At 35.0% G+C, this 13,014-nt stretch overlaps 1 protein-coding gene across 1 annotated transcript in view; it reads right to left on the bottom strand.

Annotated features, from left to right (window-relative positions):
- The window catches only part of LOC110031126, a 10,016-nt gene extending 1,947 nt beyond the window's left edge, over positions 1-8,069 (bottom strand). The window contains exon 1 of the mRNA XM_020734192.1: positions 7,969-8,069. The gene's annotated coding sequence lies outside the window, so the exon portion shown is untranslated. The remainder of the gene's footprint in view (positions 1-7,968) is intronic.
- Positions 8,070-13,014: the final 4,945 nt, after the last annotated feature.

The raw sequence follows: 13,014 nt of genomic DNA, 5'->3' as shown, positions 1-13,014 counted from the left end.
TATATATATATATATATATATATATATATATATGTCTGTGTATACACCCACACACAAACGTGCATGTGCCGACAGATACGCGCACACACATACATATAAATACACACACAAACATATATATGCATATACACATGTAAACCTATGCACACATATATACATATGCACATATATACACAAACATACACATATATACATATACAGATACATAACAAATACAAAATAAACCTCTAAACGCATATATACAACCTACATACATACATACGTAAATACATGATTCAAGCTATTTGGTTTGTTTGAAATGGAAATGAAGAGGTACTTTGACCCGTTGAAAAAGGAATGCAATGTAATTGAAATATAATTATTTATACTAATTTGAAGCTATTTGATTTGGTGTAAAGTAAATATATGAGTTTATATTTTTTGGTTTTTTTTTTTTTATTAGAAAAAAACAATTGATATAAAAATAACAACCACAGTCTTCAACCAACATCAAGCAATAGAGGCTACTAAAAATAACAATGACAGACGGGTAGAGGTGACAACAACGAGCAGCGGACAATAGGTGGTGAACATCAGCCCGGTTAACGACTCCAAGCGACAAGCAACCGATGCTGGGCATCGTAATGTTCTTAGAAATCATTCACATTTCAAAATTTTAGAATATTGGGAATATACTAATGACTGCAAATAAAATTTATTGCAAGTTTACACTACTTTCAATTTTTCTTAAAATCAAACACCTAAATTTTCATAACTCCTGCATTTAGAATGCAATGTTCACATTTTATTTGCAGCCAAACAATGTGTTAGTAATAGTTTAAATTTGGGGAATTGAAATAGAATGCATTTAAAATACTTTAAATGGAGTTATTTGGTTTGGGCTAATTGGTTTTTTGATAAAGTAGTGCAATCTAAAATGAATACAATATAAGAGTAATATATTGCATTTAAAATATTTTGGAGTTGTTTAATTTGGCATACAATAAATAAATGATTTCATTTTTTTGATTTGGTTTCAAATAGGGGTGTCAAAAATTGACCTGACATGCTAATACAACTCAAAAAGTCAGGGGTTAGGGTTGACCCCAATATTTTTCGAGTAGGGCTCGGGTCAGAGAATTCAACCCGTTTATTATTTGTGTCGAGTTTGGGTTGAACCCGATAATCGCCAAATAAGCATGGTAGTTTAGGTTAGTGGGTCAAGCTCGGGTTTAGATTGAGTTTGGGTCGTAATTTTCGACTCGTTTATTATTCGGGTCGGGTTCAGGTTGACACTATTCGATTCAGGTCATTTTTAGGTCGATTGCAAACCCAACTCGTTGATCCGATTTGACACTCCTAGTTTCAAAGTATTATGTATGTCGGTAGTAGTAACCAGAATGACAGGGCAGCAATGGAGGTTGGCCAGCGATGGGCTATAGCTATCACTTGAACAAATTATCTGATTAGCAGTTGCTATAACATTATAAATTTTTGACAGAGAATTTAGCATCAGAATTGCGCTCATTTTTTGTCATAAGAGATTAGGAATGACTTGTGCATTGAAAATCGTTGATGCAAATTGTTTATATCAACTTCAGTGTCGTCGATTCGTCGACGCAAAATTTTTATGTCAAATTTTCCAACAAATTTTGCTTTGAATTTTCAATGAAATATATTTACTTAACAACATTGATCGGTTAGATGATATTTCTCATGTTATTTAACATGTGTCAAAATATTCAGATGCAAATATGACGTCGATGTCTTAAAATTTTAATTGTGTGTCCTGGCCTTATCCGAACTTTTTACGTTTTTTCATAGCTTTTAGCTCTGACGATTGGCACTACAAGAATTTAGCTTATTTCTGATGGCCTAATACAGTCAGAGATTATTTAAAAATCATTGGTAATGTTATTTTTTCCAGTTTATTTGACATTAGAGAAAAACATTTGTCGGTAATTCATTTACCGACGAAATTAGCTACGGTTTTTTTAAACTGGTGTTGGTGCAAATAAGCAATGTTTTTATGTTGTCAATATCCATTGGTAAGATAACTGATGCCCTTAGACCACAAAAAATTATAGCTCTTTTGTCCCAAGAAATGACACATATCAGTTGGAAAAGTGTCGCACGACCATCGGTTGATTGCCCATAATTATCGATAGCCTTAGTTGTTGGAAAAGTATAGAATCTTAGAAATAAGTTACTTATTCGATAGTCAATCGAACGATCATCGAAACTCATCCAATCGATCACAAAGCTGTTGGTATGTCGTCAAAAAACTATACCATCAGAAAAAAATAAATCTCCTTCTATAACACTAAAATTTATGCACCTATAATCATAAGACTATAATTTCCACACAGCACAGTGTACTAATTAAAGCCGTTATTAAACTAATATTATATTAGTAATTAACACATAAATCATTGACATAAATAAAAAACAAATGACTGCATTAAACCAACCGAAAGAACAATTGCTTATAAATAACTTATTATTCGTTCGAATAATTTTTTTTAGATAAACAAACAAAAAAACACTCCCCACTCATTCTCCTCCATCTTCTTATCATCATCATCCCCATCAACATCATCTTGAGCTGGCTCTTTTAATCCCTGCAATGCATGACGTAGTATCGCATTAAAATTTGTCTTCAACTTTAGCTCCATCTCTAATCTTAGGGTGGCTAGTTGGGTGAAGACTGAGCAACAACCTTAGTAGCAACATGCTTATGAAGCTCCACTTTCAATCCAGTAGAAGTCGATGCACTAGATGAGCTCGAGAGACGAGCATTATAGATTGGCACCTGAGACACTAACCAGTAAACCTTGTCATTTTTCTTACCACTGACAATTTCCCTCCATAGGTCGTAAACAGAAAGAACATGAGCTGCGGTCGAACCACCTCCCAATTATTGGATTCAGCTCTCCTTTAGCTTCTAGATGGTCTTGAAGTGAGAGTTTTTATTTACTTTGTGAGTTGTGCGAGATTTTGTATAAGAGGGAAAGTTGCTGACTTCATCTGGAAAAAAAAATTCTTATATTTTTTTCATCTTTATGTTGCTTTTAATGGAAATTCAAGTGGTATTTTTTGTTATGAGTTTGTCGGCGGTATTTTTGATATATAATTTTAGAAAAATATGAAATCAACCTGATTCTATATTTTTCATAGTTTAATAAAAGAGCACTATACCTCAAACCTTGTATCTATCCCAAAAGATAAACACGAGCCTTGAGGATGAGACTCGATCAAATAAACTAAGAAATATATGACATCCATTTGGTCTGCGAAATAATTTTATTTAATAATAAGTTCTCATATTTAATATAAAGAATTAAATAAGGTTTATATTAATCTGGGTTCAGAAAAGCTTCCTAAAAAGGTAAGCCCCTATAGTTAATTACATCTTAGATAACCGAAGTCACCTAAGAAAACACTTGATAAAAATCAGAAAATATTATCTTCAAAGAGGTCAAAAGAAAAGGACTTTTCGACAAAATCGGACAAAGATGTGTGAAAGGGGAATGACTCAAATTTGTAATATTTATTGTAGAATCCAAAGGAAGATGAACTAGAGGATGTCACAGATCCGAAGGAGAACCTCGGGGACTTCCCAGTCTACCCTCTGGGACTTCCCAGTCTACCCTATGGTTTTACTGGAGAAATATTTAAGAATATTTAAGCGTTTTATCCTGTCAATTTTATTTAATTAGAGCTTACATTAGCGTGAAACCATCACATAAATAACCTAGAAAATGTGAGGATTTAGATCGTGACGAACGACAACCTCGGAATACTAAAACGAGTTAGGGCTTATATTGTGTAGCAGAGCTATATAAAAGCCTAAAGATAAGATTGAGGATTTATGTCACACTAGGCGGATGACCTCGAAATCTTATGGATTGTTGTTTAATTTCTAAGGAATGATTTAGTTGGTGTAGGCATGTTCTGCTGTTGAAGATAGTCATGCTGCCCACAATGCTAGCTCCAAGCTCCTCGTCATAGCACCTTCGAGTTCGATGTTATTTCTTTGCGTACATGCAATTGTTGAGTCAAAATCTGTTGTCGAGTACCTCCTATGAAACCAACTACTGACCTCCTATTCTAAGGTATAGTGTGTAAGAGAAACAATAACAGGTACAAGTATAATGACAGGATTTAAAATAGCTAGCATGCATTGTATCAACAAAAGAACTACCACCTGGAAGACTCAAGAAAGCGGCAAATGACTCACGACGAAAGAAAACTCGACAAAATCGACAAATGACTCACAATGGAAATCTCGAAGCAACAACACCAAATGGTGACTTAAAGAAATTCACCGAAAACACGGGAAGATCCCGGAAAAAAACCATGAGTGCTTTACCAAAAATTCTAATAAAATCACACGAAAAATCGGGAGAAAGAAAACTGCAAGCACTCGGGTCGGGGCTAGGCTCAAATATTATATATTTGTACTCGAGGGATGTCGAAGGTTACTATCGGTCACTCGGATGTATAGAGTCTGTCACTCAACTAGAAGGGTGTCCTACTAAACCTAACTTAAGAGGGTGCTTCTTAGCCCGGTACTGGTAATCAACAAGTGGACAACCAAGTTACAATATATTTAAAATTTATATTTTAGCATGCACGTGGATTTCAGGCATACAAAAGGAAGTTGTATCAATTTTATAGTAAATTTTTTTTTTAAATATTTTATCTTTTTTTATCAAGTCTGTTCTTATCAATTTTGAAAATTATAATTGTCCACGAGTCGATCACGGTCAGGCGTATAACCGCCAACAACCTAAGAAGGTGCGGGTCCGTCGATCACGCCGTCAGACGTATAACCGCCAACAACCTAAGAAGGTGCGGGTCCCCAGCTAATCTTGTGTCAGTGAATGATACTATCATCTTATAATTCATCAGACCCCAGGATTGGGTCATGATGTCGTAGGATGGAATATTAAAATTTATATTTTAGTATGCAAATGGATTTCAGACATACAAAAGGAAGTTGTATCAATTTTATGGTAAATTTTTTTTTAATATTTTATCTGTTCTTATCAAGTCTGTTCTTATTAGTTTTGAGAATTATAATTGTCTACGAGTCGATCACGCCATCAAGCGTAGGACCGCCAAAGGTACGGGTCCCCCGCTAGTCTCATGTTAGTGAATGATACTATCATCCTATGGTTCATCAAGCCCTAGGATTGGGTCCTGATGTCTTAGGATGGAATATCATTCTGCTCTACCACCGGTGTGTCTTTGTCATCACTGCCCTAAGCCCCAAAACAAAATCGACCTACTTGCGACCATGCTTGATGGTTTCACATATAGCAAAAGGGTATACATGCACACTTATGTCACACTTATGTATCGGACATAAGCACCTAAACTCGAACCAAGAAGCAAGGAAAAAAAACAAAAAAGAAAGAAATGAAAAAGAAAGGAGACTAATGCACCTCCAAAACAAATTTATAAAAGAAAAGCCAAGGCGACAGAAGGGTTAGCCTAAAACATCCGACTAACGAGACTTTCTCGAATGGGCAAAGAAATAGAGCACACTCACACACACTAGTTAAGAGACATCCCCAAAAGACACATTTTTGAAATCTCCAAACTATTCTCGAATTTTCCCCAAATATCAAAAGATTCTTCCTCTACTCTTTCTCTTTTTCATTTTATTTTATATCGCAATCAACTCGGCCCGCAAAATTGGGCCCCAAACCACACTTCCGAACATCTGACAAATTATTCCTCGAAAGGGGCATTCAAATTTCTTCAAGTAACAAGTAATTGAAATATCTCACCTTGGAAATATTAAGGCCACTCAATTCCACTTCAAACCAAAAGTTTCCAATGAAAAATGAACCCGACACCACACAAGAAATCCATATAAATGCTTACGGCCAAGGGCAACAAAGAGGGGTAACAAATCAAACCCAACCCAAATTCTACAGGATCACGGGTAGGAACAGCGAAGCAACCACCAAACGAGTGCACAAAGGGGTCCACAGACACAAATAGGGCTCTTGGATAAGAGCAATAAGAGAAGCTATCAAACCGCTGCACAAACCAAGGAGCCACAACAGACAAAGGGCTCACTGCTAGGGCCTGTCGGAGGGGCAACGCCAAACTTCAAACCCCAAACCAAGACATACGTTTCATTAAAATTGGGCTCAATACCACTGAAACCGAGCTATTTCAAGGCAAAACCGAGCCGTTGCAAGGCAAAACCAAAGCCAGCATAAGGCCCAGATCCAGGCCACTATAAAGCCAAAAAAAAAGCCACTTATCTCACCAAAATAGGACCCATACAAGCCAAAAAACCGAGCCCTTCACCAGGCAAAACCGTGGCCAGCATAGGGCAAAACCGGTCGTCACAAGGCCAAATCGAGCCATCCAAACAGGGCAAAATCGGCTGTCACAAGGCTAAATCGAGCCGGCACATAGCTAAAAAAAATAAGCCATCACGAAGCCAAAGCCAGACACTAAATCCAGAAATTTTTTATTTAGATGAATCGTAGAAATCTCATCTTGAAATTATGAAAACAACAAATCAATTCTCATGATTTCCATAAAACGAATACACATATGAATTTCCATACTTCCATAAAACAAGATGGTTAAGAGCCCCAACACAGACATTCATACGTGCCATCCAATTCCTCATCCTTCAAAATGTCAATGTTAGCTATGCAAATACATAAGAGCTAGGTGGCCTATATGTGAATTCTTCTCTTTCTTCTTAGTGAAATAGACATATTCATGCATGGGTTCAAAAAGCTTCAAAGCCATGTGTATGTAAATATAGTAGCTTGCATGAGAGATATGAAAATACATAGGAACCTTATGCTACAAATCAAGACCTCCTAAACTTTCAGATTTTTTTTATTATTACAATTTTACCAAAAATAAAAGTTTCACTTACAAACATGGCACCCAACTTTCATGTATTCACATATTTAACTCCTAGTTTTCAGACTTTTACAAATGAGCAAACCAAGATTTTCAAACTTTAACAAATACAAGACCCAAAATTTCAGATTTTTCAAATCGAACACTAACGGCTTCAGAATTTCACGAATTGAACACCGAAAACTTCAGATTTTTATAAAACCACTTCTAAACACATTTCTTTTTTTGAATTCCAGATTTTTCATAAACAAAAGCATTAAAATTTTGGATTTCTACAAACTCCATAGCTTTCAAATAATGTATAACATGTAACGAAAGCTTCTTTGAACCATGTCGTCAAGCTATAAAGCTCCGAATGATGAAAAGCATACAAGAAGAAAACCAAATCAGCAAGCCATAAGGTATTCACCAAGGTATAACATGCAACTCGAGCAAAGGAAGGCAGCCATGGGGAACCAAATTGAACCCCCAAACATGCATATATTCTTTTTTTCTCTTTTTTTTTTTTTAGCTTCAACAGAGGAGAAGAATAAACATAGCCTCCTACATACAGTTTGAACAAGAGAATAACAGGAAGCAGAGAAACAAAACTAAGCCCTGAAGTAAGAGTTTTAGCAACCCTCAACAGTAAATATTATCATTTGCACATGTTCCAAAATAAGAGGGCGACAGTAGGGAACAATACAAAGCCCCCAAATAATTTCAGATTCTTCAAAGAGAGCACCCAAGTTTCAGATTTTGAAAAATAAATATCCCAATAATTTTAGATTTTGCAAATAGAGCGCCCAATAGCTTCAGATTTTCATGAATAAGACACCAAAATTTCAGATTTTAAAAATGTGGATTTGCATAAGGAGCATAAACCACTAACTTTGATGCAAATATGACGAACTAAATTTCCCTGCACCATTTCAACAAACACCTAGCATGCAATTATAAATCCACCAACTTAGGATTAAAAACCTCAATTTTCTTTTTCTTTTTGACTCTCAATCATCCAAATAAAGGCGTTAGAAAGAATTTCAGCATGAAAGGGAAACACCACGTTAAATGGCTTAATAAGAGAAAAAGGGAAGAGGTTACCACTTGGCGTAGAGCACACAAAAAGAACAAGAGAAGCTCTATAAGCAATTTGACAGCACCTCCCCCTTCTCCGATAATTTTGGATAGCCAACCCCACGCGCCCCCACGGGGAGAGATCTCCCCATTGCGTGCGGCTTGAAGAGCCGAGCGGAGTAGGAGATCGCGATAAGGGATAAAGGATGGGTGCCTGCCGTGCCACGAAGGAGATGAGGGAGAGAGAAGGGTTCGGTCGGGCGTGCGGATGGGAGAGGGGGAGTGGCAGACCGAGCGAGAGATAGACCTAGGGATTTAGGATTTTAGGAAGAGGGAAAAAAATTTATATAATAATAATAGTAACAATAATAATATTATTATTATTATATAATTTATTTTGTGCATTTTCTCTCAGACACTCCATCATCATAAAATGAACATCTCCCTTGGGCAAGATCAATGTTTCAGACGCGTCGGCTCAGTCCGTTTTGTCATCTGAGATTATTTGGACAACCTCGTCGATGATCGGGTCAGAAAACGTATCAAATTTGACTTCCATCAAAATTTTAGTTCGAGCTCAATTGATTAGAATGGTTTAGGTGGCTGTCATGAGAAGTCTAGAAAAAATTTGAAGTCATTTTGAGTTGATAGGAGAGTCAATTTGGTAGATTTTGGTCACCTAGTCAATTTGGGGGTGTTAGGTTAGACTTGGGTTTAGGTTGGGCTAAGGTTGGGTTAGGTTCAAATTGGTTCAAAATGGTCTAGAGGAATTTCACAAAGAGTTTTCAACATAAATTGGGTGTCATTTTGGGATTTGAGCATTCAATTTGGTGGAATTTGGGGACATAGCCAATTTGGAGATTTTGAATGTGGGCGGAAACTGAATTAAGCTGAGGCTTGACCAAGGCCAATTAAAGGTCCAATTTAATGTGTAGGATCATTATCAAGAGTTTAGGATTCAAATGGGGGCAAATTAAGATCAAATTGAGGTCAATTGAAGGGTCCAAATTCTTTTCGGGGACAAAAGGCTGAATTGGGTAGTTGATGAGATTGAGGTGCCAACCATCCTGATTTGAGCCACGGACCAACGAAATCTCAATTTGGGTCCTCTATGTACTGGTGCTAGTTGTCCCAACCTAGGGCTAGAGGGTCTAGGAGACCATCTACATGAGTCTCCCAAAGGATCAATGGATGAAAGTCAACAAGCTTGGGTTTGGGGTTGTGAGTGAATGGGGGAGAAAGTGAGTGACAGTGAGTGCAAGTGAGTGAACAGCTTCATACCAACACCCAGGGTCAGCCCTTAAGTCAAGCAGTCTCATGGGGACTCATCTTGAGCTCTCCCATATTGACCCCACCTACTAAGTGCTAGAGGTTATGACCAATATTTGGAACTTCAAGTTCATTACAGAAGAGTTTAGAGTTTCTAATGATGAGGGTTCCTTTTTTAGTTCTCTAGGAATAGTCAACAGGAAAGTCCTATGGATAAACCCTAGGCTACTAAAGAGGAAAAACTAAACCTCAACTAAAAAATAGGTCAACAAACCTCCTCTGGAATGAGTAGCTATGCTTTACTTTGTATCTCTATGATGTTGGGAGTTGTGGATTTATCATTAGTTTTCCATAATATTTTTTTCTTAAATATTTTCTTGAGCTTTTTAGACCTATGTTGTTGGTTAACCTTTGATCTTCATTTACTCCTAGTCTAGCTAACCAAAAAGTTAAAATATTTTGTGAAACTACAACCTCTAAAAGCTGTGTAGTGTAAACAAAAAGTTAATAACAAAATTCTGAGAGAACAAACATATTCAAGTTGAATTCTGTAGTAATGCCAAGGGATCAAAAAATTCATGTGGAATGACATGGGGATTGAGAAAGCCTCAACTTTATGGATTCTAGACTTCTTTTGACCTAGAAATAAGCATAAGGAGTATCTTGTCTCTGTTTGACAACAATTATATAGAAAAAAATATTTAGAAAAACCACGATCATCACTATCCCTGAATCACAGAGGCATGAGCCTCATCCGTCTTGAAGAAACTCATTAATCTTTCCTCTTATTTTCTACTTTCCCTTACTATTAAGTATTCAATTTTGCTAGAACCTTAACACTTAAAACCTTCTTTTGATAATCTCCAAGCTAGGTTAACTGAATTAGTAAACTAGAGTTTTTTTTTGGAAGAACGTATTACACTTTCTCTGTGGGATCTACAAATTGTACTCTTGAACTGCATTATCAGTTGACACGTGCACTTGGGTTATATGGTTGACTTACGTCCCAATAAGTTTTAGCTACTCAAGTTTTTAGCGTCGTTGTTCGGAAACGTCGTCAATAATTGTTTCTAGTGCTAGAAAAACTTTAATTAAAAATTTTAAGATCTACGTTTTACATTTTTTTATTTTTTTATTTTATTTAGTATTTTTTGTATTACCTCTGTATTTTTATTATTTTTTTGCATGAGTTAAAAAAATTAAAATGATTAAAAAATAAAAATCTAAAATAAAATTTAAAAAACCAAAAATACATTGTTATATTTATCTTGATTTTGTTTTTTTATTTTATGTTGTACTTGTATTTATTTATTTTTTTGAAAAAAAAAAATATTTCAGCACACACTGAGGAAAATAATTTTATATCTTTGGAAGAATATAATAACACATTGATGGCAAAACTTTGCAATCTTTATGCCCCTGACATAGGAGCTATGTTTGACCACCCCTCTTCCAATACCTATAGCCTTAACTAGACTACTTATCGAAACTTTAATTGAAACATTTGTCACATTAGTGTATAAAACCAAGTTTAGGGGAGAACTCAAGCTAACCCTATAAAAAAATTGGAACAATTGGGATAGGGACCACATTTGCAAAGCTCAATCTTGGTAATTCACCCTAAAATCTCTAATTAGAGAGGATAACCCATTATTGAAAGAATTGTTATTAAATTTGAGAAATGAATAAAAAAACCTACACCTAAAATTGGCCGACCTATACAAACTTCAATTGGAACAAAAATAAGCTTAGAGTTGACAATCAATAATGGGAGAGCCCCCAAGTCGATCGTGTAGAAAGTTGAAAAAACTAGGATAGTGATTACCCTGAAGAAAATGAGGTTTTGGAGGAATTAGTGATAAACTTGGGGAAAGGGTTACAAAGCCAAACTGATGCCCATAGAAACATAGAAAATCAAGCTGTACATTTTGATAATATTTAAGCAATAAGTCCCATAGGATGGTAAAAGTAGTTGATAGCCAAGTTTTAGAATCAAAGGATTTAGATCCCGAAGAGCAAGTTGTGTTGGAAAATTTTTGTTAGAGGATGATTGAGGAAGAATCATCTCTTCTTTATAAGGCAAACTCTAACATAGCTAGGGAGATAGTTCAGCCCGTAGGACCAATCATAGGAGTGCTCCAAGTGGAAAAGTTTGAAAACAACACAAGAAAAGAGAGTGACCTAGTATAGTTAACCCTTGAACCTGAAAAACATAGGGAGAACCCATTCCAAAATTTAGGAAACCTTGAATTATCTTATAGGAAGCCCTTTCTTGCAACCTGTAAGTGCAACACGGATATGCAAATTGGGAAAATAATTGGGAGAATTATGAATTTAGAAAGAACATTTAGGAATGATAATCAAAATTGATCCGCTACACACCCTCAGGATGACTGTTTTAAATGTAGAAGAAAAAGTTGCAAGAAAATTAAAAATTGAGGATTTTAATAGAAATTCCAGGATTAACAAAATATTGGGCAATTAATCAGGGTTTACTAAACTAAAATTTTGATCCTGGATGAATCCTTTTTTGTCATGTTGAGGACGTTAAACTAAACGCTATCTTGGGAGGCAACCCAAGTGTTATCTAATGCTTTGATCATATTTTTTTATTCAACATTTTGTTTTAAATATTACTTTGAAATTTTCTTTGAAATTGACTTTAAATTTTTATCTAAATTAGTTTTGAATATTGTTTATCTGCAATGTGGTAACCCCTATATTGAGAATCTTATTGCACTGTGTTTTCTTATTTACATTTGATATTTGCACTTGTTGAGATTCATGTGGACTATGCATTTACCCTTTTCTCCAACACTGTCCTACTTTTTATATATACTATTACTTTTCAATTATACATGTTTTGGAAAAAAAATGATAAGTTTAGGGGGGGGAAACATTACCTCATTTTGAACCTGATAGGTAGTTCACATAGCTCAACAAAAGATTTAACCTCAGTTTGTAAAACTCTACTTAAGACTTCTAATAATTCAAACTATGTATCATGAATTTTTAAAAGCCAAAAAATGTCATTAAAAAAGATTACTTTAATAAGTTAATAGTATGGTTTCAGAACTTAATACCTTTAGAGTTTACTTAAAAGAAATCATAAAATATTAAAAAATTGAGACATAGATATTGAGTAACAAGCAAAAAATATCTTTGATCTTTTTAATTCTTGTTAACCAAATTAATGTGATCTTAAGTTTTAACTAAAAGAGGTAAATTAGAGGTGGAATAGCAAGAATATATAGTATAGCTTAAGAAACATTACATTTCCTTACATTCAAAAAGTTAAAAAAGAAAAGGTTGTCAATCAAATATAGTAATTTTCAGGAGAAAGAAGAAATAAAAGGGAAAGAAAAAGAAAAACAAAAAAGTGAAAAATCTTCGAGAAAAAGTTTGAGATTAGTACAATAAAAATTCAAAAAATGAAAAGAAATTAGAAGAGGGTCTAGTGAGACTTAAGTGATAAACTTTACCTTGATTCCTTAATTAAAATCACATTAAAAAGTTACTTTCGAGGGCATGAGTAAATTGAACATTGAGTTTGCTTAAATACTAATACCCGATTTTCTAAGCGCACTCGCACTCTGGGGTCTCATGTAAGTGTACTTGTTGTATCAGTAATATTGGATATTGAGTCAAGAATATTGTCGGCACTTAAATGTTGAGGAGTTGTCCGTAGGAAGCTGTCGGCCGTCAGAATCGAAATCCTGTCGCCCGGTTCGGTAAGACATTTAATTTATATATATATATATATATATATATAAGTTTATAAAAATATGATATCAAACTGATCTC

The sequence above is a fragment of the Phalaenopsis equestris genome, unplaced genomic scaffold (genome assembly GCF_001263595.1).
Source record: "Phalaenopsis equestris unplaced genomic scaffold, ASM126359v1 Scaffold000772, whole genome shotgun sequence".
NCBI lineage: Eukaryota > Viridiplantae > Streptophyta > Magnoliopsida > Asparagales > Orchidaceae > Phalaenopsis > Phalaenopsis equestris.
Note: the sequence above shows the minus strand (reverse complement) of the source record. Positions and strands in the feature narration are given on the sequence as shown.